The 15,609-nt window shown below is 39.7% G+C and overlaps 1 non-coding gene across 1 annotated transcript; it reads left to right on the forward strand.

The window, feature by feature from the left end:
* TRNAY-GUA lies at positions 14,809 to 14,893 on the forward strand. The gene is given in 2 exon segments: positions 14,809 to 14,845; positions 14,858 to 14,893. It is a non-coding gene; the product is annotated as a tRNA-Tyr (tRNA).

Here is a 15,609-nt window from a genome sequence, read left to right on the forward strand (position 1 = left end):
TGTCCCGGACAAGGATCTATGAGCCGTTACTCGTATTCGAATATAAAACCGATTCTTTATTAAATAAAATATTTCACAAGTCTTAACAAAATATTTATAGCGTTTATGGCCAGGCCTATTGCCAAAAATATTATACAGATTTTCCTTATAAAATATAACATACTTTTTCTTTACACAAAGGCACAAAAATCTACTTTCCGGGCTCCAATCGTCCAACACGCCCTCTAACACCCTCTACTTGTTGCCTGCAGGACAAACACTATCATAAGTAGTCTAAGATTACTTAGTTAGTTCCAGGGGTCCCTCCAGAAGATTAGATTCCCCAAATCACAAGGAATCAATCATGCAACACACAACAAGCAATCACACACAACAATCAATCAAGCAGACAATGCATACAGAAGCTAAAAAGCAACAAAATGCAAGCAATCTACAACATGCAAACTTGAATAAAAGTAAATATTTTTAAACAAGTTTACTAGGGCCCAGATGTGCTGCCTCTCGCCAAACACCCATTTTCCCCGCATTGCATCCACCCTAGGCATGCAATCGGACTTTCCTCATAAACTACACCGTCGTGTAGAGCTCCGCCCATGGTAGCTAACCAAGTCTCTCCGAGCATTCGACATGCAACACCACACCCTTGTCTGATGCATGTCGTAACCAACCGGTGAAGGTCAGACACATCTCTATCTTAGTGTGCTTATGGCCGCTGGACCCCCCTGTCACACGCCACACATTAAGACCTTCCATATCCTTATGGGTACTTTTTTTTATAAGCTTTAAAGAACTTATAACACATAAAGTCCTCACCAAAAGTGGGTATTCAAGTTTATAAGCCTTAAAGAACTTATAAATCACTAAATAACACCACTTAACCTCACATGCAATAGATCTTCAATGCAGATCCGCAATCATGCATAAGATCTACCATGGAGTACATCCCACACTGAGCAACCAACTCAAAGTGCAAGCAAAACTCAAGAAATTCACCTAAGAAAATCAAGCAGAAATGCAACTATATACACATGCAAACTGATACTAGATTGAGTCGCCACTCCAATCTAGTTCAGATCTATGCTCCCTGAAACTCACAAATTTTTGAAGAACCACCGGAATCCTTGGTAGCTTCGATCTCCACTTCGCAGATGCAACCACTGATCGGTGAAAATTCTTCACAACAATTCTCCAGAGCTTTTCTCTCTTCTCTTCTCTCTCACTCTCAACAGCCCTTAGCACTCCTCTCTTTTTCTACTTCTCTAAATAAGAAAGAATGAGGCTATTTATAGAGTATTGAGTGAAGTAGTGGACATGCACAAAAAGGTGAGGTGTCGCGTTCTCATTCTTAGGCGTGTGGTGATGACACCTCAGGGGGCGATGTGTCACGCTGTCATTCATCTAAGTTGCATGGCATCAAAGAATATGTACCTCCACTCACTAATTCCTCCAAGGAATCTAGAATATTCTCCTCCACTCACACATTTTCGATGACATCTAGGAATATTCTTCTCCACTCACACTCTTGAGTGATTAAAATAATTCCTTAGTGCTTCCTCCACTATCTTGAGACAAAATCGAGTGGGAGGCAATATTCCTCTCCACTATCTCTCAATTGATTAAATAATTCCTTAATGGTTCCTCCACTATGAATATTTAATTATTTTTCCTCTACTCCAATAACTCTGTTTAATAAAAAATTATTTTTAGCGAGTTTCTTCTCATCTCCCGAAACTTTTGTCCTTTTTGATCCCCATCCGGATCAATTCTTCAAGGAAATTTTATTCTGTAGTGAGGGTTACTACACACACCCTCTGTCACCATGGTGGATAACGAGGCATGTGCCTCTTTGTCTTCTCCACCAAGGGAGGTGCCGACTAGGTTCCCTGTTGTCGATCTTACTGGTGATGTTCTAACATCTGCTCTGTCAAACCAGGGAGTCGCGTCCCGGTTGCGTAAGAGAAAACAACCCACTGATGCCGACAACCGGGATCTCAAACGTTCTCATCTTGCTAAGGAGTAATGGATCTCTACCTCCCGAGGGGTAAGCTACAAGACTTCACGTAGGTATGGTTTCTTTGCCTCTCAAACCCTTGCCTCCGAAGCATGCTTCTCTCTAAGGGTTAATGATCAGGCAAGGGAACTAATAGATAGGGCTGGATTGTTAAAGACTGTTACTTAAGTCGGATCCTTTGATTCGGATGTCGTTTATGAATTTTGGGCAAATCTTCGTGCGGTGATGGTTGAGGGGGATTCGGTAGATGTTCTGGTTTGCGACTGGATGTATGAGTTTTCACCCACTCGAACCAATGCCCTGTTTTGTCTACAGTCTGTTGATGTTCCTGAGTAACGATTGCAGACAGCTGCAATTTTGGAGGAGGATCTAGCTCTGTTTCTCTCAGACGGCAAGGTTAAAACCTGCAAGCAGCTGGTGCCGACAACGATCAAGAATCTGGTGATCAAAGATCTGCACAAGATCTGTTGCAGCAACTGGTCTCCAACAGTGAACACCGGCTACATTTCCGCGACAAGAGCTATGGTGATCTATATGATCATGCACTACATTCCGTTTGACTTTGGGAGGATGGTATATGATCAGATCATTCAGTTGGGACTACAAGCTCAATCAGGATTCCGGTTGCCGTTCCCCAGCCTCATCTACCAGCTGTTGGAAGCACATCATCCTATTCCGAGTCTTTGACCTCAGGCTGCTAAGAAGTCTACAAGGAAACAGAGTGCGTCACGACCTGCTGAGCCTGTTCTTAAGTGCGGATCGTCTGAAGAGCGCAAAGCCATCCGGTTGGCCATCAAGATTCTGCAACAGGTGTTAGTAGCTGGTAAGTGACTCAATTCTCTCTCGTCTTGTGTTTATCTTGATTGAAATTTTTGACTAATTTGTGCCAAACAAGCAGGGGGAGATGAGTCTGATTATGATGCTTGAGGGGAGTTTAGAGCTGTGGGGGAGCTGTTATGTTTTTTTTTGTAGTTGGTTGACTTTGTTTTTCTTTTTCCCTTTTTTTCAGACTAGTATTAAGTGCTTTGTCTCTTATTTGGGTTTCCCTCGATTCGATTGATTAATTTTCTGCGTGTTCTTTGATATGCAATACTCTGCAGGTATGGTTGTATGTTCTTGGCTGGTGTTGGTTGTGGTTTTCAGGTCTTGGTGCAAGGGTTGCTTGTTTGTCAAGTTCAGTCAAAAAGTGGGAGATTGAAAGCGCATATTTGAGATCAGAGCTCTGAAGACAGGATGCTGCGAAGATAGAGGTCTGAGCTGGTGATGTGGCACGAGATGCTGATGTGGCTAAAGCTTGTTGGACACAGTGATGGTTTGTATAATATAGATAGACGAGCAAGCTGGATATACTCGGATATACATAGAAGATTGAGAGAATATTTTGTCAAGAGAGGATAAGGAAAGACTTCCTTTTAGTTAGGATGCACAAAGATTTAGTTAGAAATCTTTGGTGCAAGGTTAAATAGACGTAGGCACTCGGGAGCATAGTTTGTGAGATTTGTGACCTTCAAGCAATCATAAAAAGCTTAGAAGGTGAGTGTTGTTTATCTCTTTTAGATCTACTCAGGATGTTGTGTTAGATAGATAAAAGAGTGTGCTGAATTTTAAGTCTTGTAAGAAACATGAGTTTTTGTATAAAATTGAATTAAAGTGTTTGCTTGGCGCGTTGCGTTCCAAACGGTTTTAGTTTGTGTGTGCTTCTCTATACCTTAACATCTATGCTTGGATTCAACAACAACGGTATGGAAGGAGAAGATGAAAAAGCAGAAAGAAGAGAGTAAGGAGAAGAGAGAGCAGAAGAAACAGATACAACTGGAGAAGCTTTTGCAGCAGAAGAACCAAAAAAAAAGAAATGAGGGATCAATGTTTAAGTACGTTGAAAGGATGACTACGACCTAAGACTTTTATATATAACGTTTGACTTTTGGTTTGATGATTTAATATATTATTATTACTGTTTTCTGTGTCACGCTTTAGTCACAAAAGTGCGACAATTCATCAAAGTACAAAACAGAAAGTAAAGCCTCGAGCTTAATTTAATATATGACCTTAGAACGAATTCTTGTTTATACTACAGGTCTTATTCATCATCGTCAAGAATCACATAATCTAATAGAAAAATGGTTGTGCTTAGTTTCTTTTGAAGCTACAAAACGAATAAATCATTAAATAGAAGGGTTATAGTATTCTATCCCTCTGTGTGCTATTTATTAATGGAAAAATTCCCAAAAAAAACCTAAACTATTTAATACTTACCAAAAACATGTATTTTTTTTCGTTCCTAGAAAAATACCTTAACTATTTTTTAGTTGATAAAATATATATAAACTATTATTTTTTTGCAATATCTCCTCGTCTCCGTTACGAATGTTAACGGCATTGTGATGACGTTACTATTTTTTCGAAAATTCCAGAAAAAAAACACAAATTATTTGTCAGAAAAAAATACATGAATTTGTTCATTTCTTATTTCTCCATTAATAATATTAGAAATCATAACTCATAATTTTCTCTGATCTCTTGAACTTCACAAAAGTTTTACAACTATTTAGAATAACTAAATTTAAGAATAAAAATACACGATTAAATTAATTATTCATGCGTGAACTACCACTCACTATCTTGTGTGATGTCACGCAAAAGTGTGCTTCTCTCAACAAAAATAAAAATAAAATAATCTAATCGAATAGCGGAAGCCTAGTAATAAAATTTGACAATGCTATTGAAAATAGAAACATTTTAATTATTTTATTTGTAATAGTAATGGTCGATTATAGTGATCTTAATTGGAAATAAGAAGAATTTTGTTTCTGGTAAAATACATTAAGTTTAATGTTAGAATTATTTTTATGATTTCTTAAGTTTCACATATTAAAAAATAAATAAATTACTATCTCAATCATAAAATTATATATTAGCTAATAAAAGGTGAAGAGAGACTAGATGTTTGCAAGCGAGGAATGCACTGTAAAAGATGCCAAAAGAAATGGTAGTGATCGGTGTTTAAAATTTAAATTTAAAAAATAGTTTACAAAATTTTTTGAAAGATAATGTAAATAACTTAAGTGAAAGGAAAGTGTTATTTTAGAAAAATACATGCACTAATGAACATATTATTAGCTTCAAAATCTGGTTTAACCGTTTGGCCATGTAATCGTGGTAAGTAATACTCCTTCCATTTTTTTACGTGTCATTACAGGCATAATTTTTTTTGTTTTACTTTATTTGTCATTTTCGGTTTTCAATGTACCTTTTTAAAGGGAAAAAACTTAAAAATACTCTATCTTTTTCTTTGGAAGTTTAATACATGGTCTTTTTGGTTGGAAGTTTAATACTTGTTTTATTTTACGTTGTTCTTTAAAACTTTGGTTTATATTTGTGTTGGTTGATTAGTACCCCGTGGTTAACAGCCGTTAAAGGTCCTGACGAAATCACTAACTATGGTTAAAAACTAACAACACGTGGTTATTAAACCCATTGAAAGACACTGTTCTCAATTAAGGGGGTTCGCGATTTAGGAAAAAACAAGAGTGAAGGGCAATAAACCAACAACCAGCCAACAACATGCACAACGGAAGCATAAACAACTTAACCATCTCCAACATATCACCAACACAATAACATTCCAACATTAATAAACATAACCAAGACCAGCAACACATAATCGAGACCCTAGTTCATCGTCATCCTCATCACCATGATTCCACTTCGCATATTACTTACACCACAAACAACAACTGAGATGCGTAAGTATTATCACAAATATTTAGTGAAGCAATCCTCTCATCTACTAGACTATACACACAAGCAATTAAGGCCATCCACAAGAAACAGCATAAAACAGCCAAAATAGATAATAGGAACCAAAAATGTGTCCATAGATACCTGGTGTCGATCGACACCCTTCTGGTGTCTGTCGACACCAACAACTGGTGTCGAACGACACCCCTTATGGTGTTGGTCAACACCACCACCATACTGCACCACATCTGCAACACGATCTCCTTTCGCGACATCAGATGGTGTTGATCAACACCCGCCTGGTGTCGGTCGACACACAAACTCTACAACATCTCTACTGATGATCTCCTCCATCAATCTCCACCATATCATCTCTCACAACAACACTTCCAAGAACAGCCACAAAAAGCCACACAAACACCACAAAAAGCACACAAAACAGAAGAAAAACAATCAAACAATCACCAAAACAAATAACACAAACTATAATTGCTTAGATAAGCCATGGTCATGCACTCACCTTGATTTAGAAAGAGATTTAGGACAAACGAGACAATGAATAACACCAAAAAAATCTCCCTGAAACCAACAACCATGAAACCTCTTTCTCTTCTCTTTGACAACCCCCAAAAGATCCTTATGCTCCTCTTAAACCTCCTAGAGTCTCCCTTTGCTCTCAAGATCAAACTCACAATCTCTCTCTCTATCTTTCTCTTTCTCTCCCAGAAGCGACAAACACCACTAGGGCAAGGAAAAGAGGCTGTTCGCGCCTTTAAAAATGAGACTTAGGGTTTCCAAACCCAAACGAAGCTAAACCAGACGATTACAAAATAACCCACATAACCACAATTTGATGGTGTCGATCGACATTCACCCAAAATTGGGCTCGGGATGTTACATCAGAGCCTTCTCTTCTCGTATTTATACGCGGGTAATCTAACATCCAATATATAGAGTTTTCTTATTCCGTTAAGGAAACATTCCATCTCTCTTCAAGTAGTGAATATCTTATGTCTATTTACCTTTATTCTTCCCTTGCTCCTCAAGTCAACGACTAATTTGGTTGATCACCCGAGGAGACTAACTTCAACGACCTTCCTTAACCTAACTGGCTTGATAGGCCGAGCTTCTCGTCTACACAATCGAATCCTGTATGTGGTGGTTTACTCTGTGTTAACCGGGTGGGGCTAAATCACCCTGCTACAATAAATGCCCCAAGTTCTTTGAGAGGAGATGCAACTTGGAGCTCGGCAAAGTGAAAGAATCCATTAGCTCGGTGTAAACAACAAAAATTCGATTCTTGACATGTGCTGCTTCCTCGAAGTGATCAATTAATCATCTCCGACGAGACTTCTTTTTCTTCGGCTAGTGATAACGCCCTGATGTTCCATCACCCAGCAACTCAAAGGCGCATCATGGGTGTGGCGACGGCAGCGAAATCCATAATTGCTTTTGGATTTAGAGAGTCACCTTTATTTCTGCGTCAGCCGAGATCTTCAAAATCGACTCAAATGTTCTAACGATGATTGGGTTCATGATTCAAATGTTAGTAGAAAAGCATCTACTCCACCGAAAGAAAATCCTTTCGAGGGCCCTGCGAGCGTAGCAACATCTTCCGTCAAGAAGTCAGTCAGTGACTTGCTCAAAGTCTATGGGTTCTCCAACCGAAGATTCCATTACATATGTCCTGGAGCTGACAAACGACCTTGGAATCCTCTGAATAGCTACGTTTTTCTATACAAAGCTTACTTCATCCATTACTCTTACGGTTTTGGAACCATAGAGGGAGTGTGATTTACCAACTTAGTCTTGATTTTGTTTGCGACATAGTCAGGTTGCTACTTTAGGAGCTGAGGTTGGGATTAAGATTCGCTCCGGCTTCTTCGAGGAGATAATTTGATTGAAGAAAATGGATAGCATGCCCGACTGCTTCTATGTTTCATTGCGTTCTTATCGGAACCTTGTCTTCAGATCCAAACCAAGCTAGTTCAATAACTGGGAAAGAGGTTACCTTACTATCCGAGTTAATTTGTCTGTCTAGTTTTAGAAAAGGATCCTAACAAGGCTCAAGCTTCACCACGCGAGAAGGGTGACGAACTAGGGTTTCATTAGTGTTACAGCTGCACCTCGTTGAGGCTGCATACATACCCGTGAGAAGGAATAATGCCGTTCGTAGTTCATGATACCAAAGATGGTGTTTGAGGTCTTTTGTGGGAGTCTGCCCTTGTCTTGAGATCTACCTCTTCAATGAAGCGTCTTCCTCGTTACATAGAGAGGTTGCTTCTAAAATATGTTTAGTTTCCTCGTTCCTCAGGGGATATATTCCGTTTCCCCGATGTTGAGAATATTTGGGTAGATTTGATCCAATCTTTTCCATATACCCTTATAAGATGGTTTGCCGTCTATCGAGGATGAGTTGATTAGGCTTAAGCTATTTGACAGAATCCGGTGTATATTGGTCTATCTCGGGTTAACCGGATAGTTCTAAATCACCTTCCAACAATTAGTTCCCCCCCCTGCCCCCAAGTTCGATGAAGGGTGGCGTATTTTGGAGTTACTCATAAATGTCCCTAACTTCGTGGAATCTTGTCTTGCTCAAGGTTCCTTGAGAAGCTGACGTTACAATGCGAGATGTAAGCTGCGAATGAGCTGTGGACAAACTGCAAAGTAAGTGTAAGTATGGTTCTTATGGTTACTTCAGAATTGTATCTAAGTGTGAGGAAGACTCTCGGTAAACGAGAGGGTTACCTTAGGGATATCTTTCAAGTGATGCACGTGAGCTACACGTGAGACGGAAGACGAAAGCTGTTGAGGTCGTCGAAGTCAACGGGAGCTATAAGGTCTTTGCGGTTTTAATCTCTTGAACTGATTCTTATCTTCATCTCTGTATCAGAGAGTTAGTTACAGAGAGGTTAGAGAGAGAGAGAAGAGAGAGAAAGCTTGAGAGCGTTGTAACAGAAACAGTGATCACAAGTATCTAGTGGATTCCGGAGTATCATCTCCGGCGAGACGTAGCGTTTCCGGTTAAGGAGTGTGAACTCGTTAAATCGTTGGTGTCGTTCTTTCGTCTTTCTTTTACTTTCTATTTTCAATCAAACATCGAAGATACGCATAAGAGTTCTATTTGTTTTCAATCTCCGATCGGTTAATAACCTCACAAATTGGTATCAGAGCCTGGGTTTTGGCGAAGCACGATCGGATTGAAGATGTCTTGGGTTCCGATTGCAGTGTTTGATGGTTCGGGAGACTTCTCTTTGTGGAAGACGAGGATTAGAGCTCATCTAAGTGTGATCGGGTTAAAGGATGTACTGGTGGAGAAAGCTCCGTCTCCGCCACTCACGGAGGAGGAAGAACAAGATCCTGAGAAGAAGAAAAAGCGTGAATCTGATGAAGCGGCAAGGTTGGAGAGGTACGATAAAGCAAAGAACGTAATCTTTCTAAACGTTGCGGATAAAGTCTTGAGGAACATCGAGTTATGCGATACTGCAGCTGAAGCGTGGTCGACATTGGAGAAGATGTTTATGCCAACTTCCTTGCCACATCGAGTTTATTCTCAGTTGAACTTTTATACATTCAAGATGCAGGAGAATAAGAAGATCGATGACAACATTGATGATTTTCTCAAGATTGTAGCGGATCTCAATCACTTGTAGATCGAGATATCAGATCAGGTACAAGCTATCATTCTGTTGAGTTCCTTACCTGCAAGATTCGATAGTTTAGTTGAAACACTGAAGTATAGCACGGGTAGGGAGAAGTTAAGTTGGATGATGTTATGGTAGCTGCAAGGGATAAGGAGAGGGAAGTGGCTCAGAATAGCAAGACTATAGGAGAAGGACATTTTGCTAGGGGAAGATCAGAAGAGAAATATAATGGTCAGGCTAGTAAAGGGAGAGGTAGATCAAGGTCCAAGTCAAAAGATGGAAAGAGAGTTTGCTGGATATGCGGTAAAGAGGGACATTTCAAGAAACAATGTTTCAAGTGGATTGAACGGAACAAGAACAAGACTCAGAACACAGATAAAGGAGAAGCAGGAGTTGCTAAATCTGGTGCTGATCGTGACCCCGCAATGGTTTTAATGGCGGTGGAAGAGAGTTTGTGTACTACAGGGGATAAAACTGAGGAATGGATTTTAGACACTGGGTGCTCATTTCACATGACACCAAGGAGAGAGTTATTTTCAGACTTCAAGGAGATAACATCCGGGTATGTAAAGATGGGGAACAACACCATATCTCAGGTTAAAGGTGTTGGTAGTGTTAAGATACGAAACTCAGATGGAACATCTGTTATTCTTACAGATGTGAGATATATGCCATCCATGTCTCGAAACTTGATCTCTGTAGGAACCTTCGAGGACAGAGGATGTTGGTTTAAGTCACAGAATGGAGTTCTGAAGATAATCATTGGTTGTTCTACATTGCTCAGAGGTCTGAAGCGAAGCACATTGTATATTCTGCAAGGAAGAGCAGAGATACCAGAGTCTCATGTATCTGAGCCTCTAAAAGATGAAACTGCTTTGTGGCATAGCAGAATGGGGCACATGAGCCAGAAGGACCTTGAAGTACTAGTTAAGAAAGGTTGTTTGGACAAGGAAATGGTTAAGGAGCTTAAATTCTGTGAGGACTGTGTATTTGGTAAGAATCATAGGGTGAGTTTCACTCAAGCTCAACATGTGTCTAAGGAAAAGCTGGCGTATGTGCATTCAGACTTATGGGGCTCACCACACAACCCTCCCTCACTCGGTAACTGTCAGTATTTCATCTATTTTTTTGATGATTACTCAAGAAAGGTGTGGATATATTTCTTCAAACGGAAAGACGAAGCATTTGAGAAGTTTGTCGACTGGAAGAAAATGGTGGAGGTTCAGTCTGGGAAAAAAGTAAAGAAGCTCAGAACAGATAATGGGTTGGAATATTGTAATCAGTATTTCGACAAGTTTTGCAGAGATGAAGGTATAGTTCGACATAGGACGGTTGCTTACACACCCCAGTAGAACGGTGTGGCTGAGAGGTTAAATCGAACCATTATGGACAAGGTTCGCAGTATGTTGAGCGAAAGTGGCCTTGAGAAAAAAGTCTGGGAAGAAGTAGCTTTGACTGCAGTTTATTTGATCAATAGATCACCCTCAACTGCTATTGACTTTGACTTACCAGAGGAGAGATGGACATCACATCTACCAGATTTAAGTGGACTAAGGAGATTTGGGTGTCTTGCTTATATACATACTGACGAGGGAAAACTGAATCCACGAGCAAAGAAGGGATTCTTTACAAGTTATCCTGAAGGAGTGAAGGGGTATAAGGTTTGGTTACCAGATGAAGGTAAATGTGTTATAAGCAGGAATGTGATTTTCAGAGAAGAGGTAATGTACAAAGATCATGACAAAGTTCAACAGCAGGATATTACCGAGGTTGATTTGGAGAATTTGGGTTTAAAGGAAAATGAGTTAGATCAAGGTGGAGTCACACACGAGAGTGTTGATCAAGGTGGAGCTTCACGCGCACAGGAGCATGAGACTCCATCAAATCCCTCTGTTTCAGGTAGTACTCAAGTTGAGGAGGAAGGTGAAGATTCAGAGTCAAAAGACTTAAGTGACTATCAACTCGTAAGAGATCGAGGGAGAAGAGCTATCAAGGCTAATAAGAAGTATTCTGACTCGTACATGGTGCGATTTGCGTATTATACAGAAGATGGAGGAAGGTCTGAACCTGGTTCATATAAGGAAGCTCTGCTTGATCTGGATTGGGATAAGTGGAATGATGCAATGAAGGAGGAAATGTCCTCGATGAAGAAGAACCGAACATGGGATCTAGGAGATAAGCCAAAAGGAGCTAAGGTCGTAGGTTGCAGATGGATTTACACGAGGAAACCAGGAATTCCTGGAGTGGAAGCTCCTAGATTCAAAGCTAGACTAGTTGCAAAGGGTTACTCTCAAACCAAAGGTATTGATTATACATAAATATTTTCACCAGTGGTTAAACATGTTTCCATTAGGTATCTGTTGTCTATGGTGGTGCATTTTAATATGGAGTTGCAGCAAATGGATGTGAAGACAGCTTTTTACATGGCTATCTTGATGAGGAAATAATGATGGCTCAACCAGAAGGTTTTGTTGATGAGGCTCACTCGGAGCAGGTATGTTTTCTGAAGCGATCACTGTATGGGTTGAAACAGTCTCCTAGGCAGTGGAATCTTAGGTTTGATGAGTTCATGAAGGGAATAGATTATGAACGAAGTTCTTATGATAGCTGTGTCTATTGGAAGAAATTTAAAGATGGAAGTCGTATCTACTTACTCTTATACGTAGAGACATGCTGATAGCTTCTGAGAACAAGAGTCATGTAGAGGAATTAAAGAGGTTGCTAAGTCAAGAGTTTGAGATGAAAGATTTAGGAGAAGCTAAAAAGATTCTTGGAATGGAAATGGAAAGAGATAGGGTTGCAGGAACCTTGACTCTGTCTCAAGAGAGTTATGTTAAGAAAGTTCTGAAAACTTTCGGGATGGATAAAGCCAAGTCAGTCGCGACTCCTTTGGGTGCTCATTTCAATCTTCGAGTAGCAACTGATAAGGAATTCGAAGAACAGTTTGAGAGGATGAGAGTGGTGCCTTATGCAAATACTGTTGGTAGTATTATGTACTCTATGATAGGCACGAGGCCAGACCTTGCACATCCTGTTGGGGTGATTAGTAGATTCATGAGTAGACCACTCAAGGATCATTAGCAGGCGGCTAAGTGGGTCTTGAGATATATGAGGGGCACTGAAAAGATGAAGTTGTGTTTCAGGAAGCAAGGAGATTTCTTGTTAAGGGGATACTGCGATGCAGATCATGCTGGTGATGGCAACAGTCGCAGGTCCACTACTCGGTATGTGTTTACAGCAGGAGGAAACTCTATTGTTTGGAAGTCAAGACTTCAGAAAGTAGTAGCTTTGTCTTCAACTGAAGCCGAGTATATGGCTCTCACTGAAGCGGTCAAAGAAGCTATATGGTTAAAAGGGTTGGCTGAAGAACTCGGGTTTCCACAGAAGTATGTGGAGGTGCACAATGACTCGCAGAGTGCGATTGCATTATCAAAGAATTCGGTGCACCACGAGAGGACAAAACATATTGATATCAGGTTGCATTTCATCAGAGATATCATTAATGAAGGTACTGTGAAGGTGATAAAGATTGCAGGTGAATGTAATCCGGCTGACATTTTCACCAAGGTTGTTTCAGTGGATACACTGGAGGGAGCACTTCAAATGCTCCGAGTATCAAAAGACTGAGGGTGGACTCAGGAACCGGAGGGGAATCCAAGTACTAGAAGAAGTGATACAGAAGACCATTCGAACCAAGGTGGAGATTTGTAAGTATGGTTCTTATGGTTACTTCAGAATTGTATCTAAGTGTGAGGAAGACTCTCGGTAAACGAGAGGATTAGCTCAGGGATAGCTTTCAAGTGATGCACGTGACCTACACGTGAGACAGAAGACTAAAGCTGTTGAGGTCGTCGAAGTCAACAGGAGCTATAAGGTCTTTGCGGTTTTAATCTCTTGAACTGATTCTTATCTTCATCTCTGTATCAGAGAGTTAGTTACAGAGAGGTTAGAGAGATTTGATTAGAGAGAGAGAGAAGAGAGAGAAAGCTTGAGAGCGTTGTAACAGAAACAATGATCACAAGTATCTAGTGGATTCTGGAGTATCATCTCCGGCGAGACGTAGCGTTTCCGGTTAAGGAGCGTGAACTCGTTAAATCGTTGGTGTCGTTCTTTCGTCTTTCTTTTACTTTCTATTTTCAATCAAACATCGAAGATATGCAGAAGAGTTCTATTTGTTTTCAATCTCCGATCGGTTAATAACCTCACAGTAAGCAAGCTGCATACGAGCTGCGAGATAAGAAAGTTGCACGAGAGCTGTGAGATAAGCGAGCTGCAGATGAGCTGCTAGGCAATCAAACCACTAATGAGCTGCAAAGTAAACAAGCTAAGCTGCATGAGAGCTGCAAGATAAGCAAGCTGCGAATGAGCTCCAAGAGAGATTTGAACGACCTGTGAAATAAGTAAGCTGCAAATGAGCTGACTTGGTGCAAGACAAGTTCTCGGCTTATCTTCCAAGTATTCATTCTTGTAGTTGCGAGCATCAAGCTCGGCTTTTCTATGGGTGAGACATGTGTACTCAACTTCATAGTGTAACCTGATACGAGAGGAGCTTGGCATTTTCACTATAGTGCTTGACGGAGGCGGAGATGGGGAAAGAGATGAGATCAGAGCTCTTGTTTTGACGGCGACGTTGGTCTTTACAACTCTTGAATTCTTCGAGGTATGGAACACTAAGTAAAAAATACTCGATTGGTATGTTTTTGGGCTTATACAATTCTGATAGCATAATAAATGATTTATAGTACACCAAGTAAAAAAAAACTTTGAGCTTTCCTCTATTCTATGCTTTAAAAACCCATACGATCATAGAGTTTTTGAAAGATAAAATTAAAGTTGTATACGCAGAATTATATGTAAAGGCTCGTGGTTAGTGCTTAGGAATCGTCAACGTTTCTAGCTACAAGCCTAGTGAAAAACCCTTTGCCGCTTTCTTCCACGATTTGTATGCGTTACTTTTCCAATAATATCATATATAGGCCACATCTCAGTACTATTACATGCATATAGATAAGTAGATATAAAATATTTCAACAAAGGAGCTCTTCAAAAAAATTATTTTCAAATTCAGAAAAAGTATTTGTGATATGAAATTGCAACACAACATGGCAACGTTAAAGTTACTAGTTAGCTCACCTTTTTTCCACTACTCTTCTAAGTACTTTTAAGATTGATTAGAAGTACTATGTTGAATCTTCTACACGCGTATAATCTTATAATAAAAACCGACCTTAGCTCAGTTGGTAGAGCGGAGGACTGTAGTAGACGCAGATTATCCTTAGGTCACTGGTTTGAATCCGGTAGGTCGGATTTTATGGGCTAAAGCCTTTTTCTTTTCGTGAATTCTAAATTTATGCAAATCTTTGTGTTCAGAGATTATTTAGAAAAGTACACATGCATCAAGTACAATACAATCCGACCTTAGCTCAGTTGGTAGAGCGGAGGACTGTAGTTGAAGCAGAATATCCTTAGGTCACTGGTTCGAATCCGGTAGGTCGGAATTTTCTCCCACATGTTGGGATTTTATAGAGTTGTGACATTTACTTTTTTTGAATATTGGTTCTAATTAACCAAGACACGCTGGCAACAAAAGAAGACTTAAACTAAACCTTTTGATCGGATTCGTTTTCTATTCGATTGGTATGTTTTAGGGTTATACAATTCTGTTAGCATAAGAAATGATTTTTTAGTACACTAAGTAAAAAATACTATGAGTTTTCCTCTATTCTATGCTTTAAAACCCCAAATGATCTTAGAGTTTTTGAAAGATAAACTTTAAGTTCTATATGCAGAATTATATTTAAAGGCTCGTGGTTAGTGCTTACGAATCGTCAACGTTCTTACAAGCGTAGTGAAAAACCCTTTGCCACTTTCTTCCACGATTTGTATGCGTTAATTTTGCAATAATATAAACAATCATAGCCCACATCTCAGTATTACATGCATATAGATAAGTAGATATAAAATAATATATCAACAAAGGAGCTCTTCAAAAAATTTGTTTTCGAATTCAGAAAATGTATTATAATTCTTGAAACATAAAGAGAGCCGAACAAGCGTTGTGCTTTTAATCTTTTTATCTAGGTTATAAATCGAGTCATGATTAGACTCATCCCCAATTCTCACTGAACACGAGCATCTATGATAATTCTCAATGAACACTAGCATATATGATAGAGAATAGTATATAGCTAGGTCTCTTTTCATATAAGAGTG

This window comes from Camelina sativa, chromosome 5 (assembly GCF_000633955.1).
Source record: "Camelina sativa cultivar DH55 chromosome 5, Cs, whole genome shotgun sequence".
Classification (NCBI taxonomy): domain Eukaryota; kingdom Viridiplantae; phylum Streptophyta; class Magnoliopsida; order Brassicales; family Brassicaceae; genus Camelina; species Camelina sativa.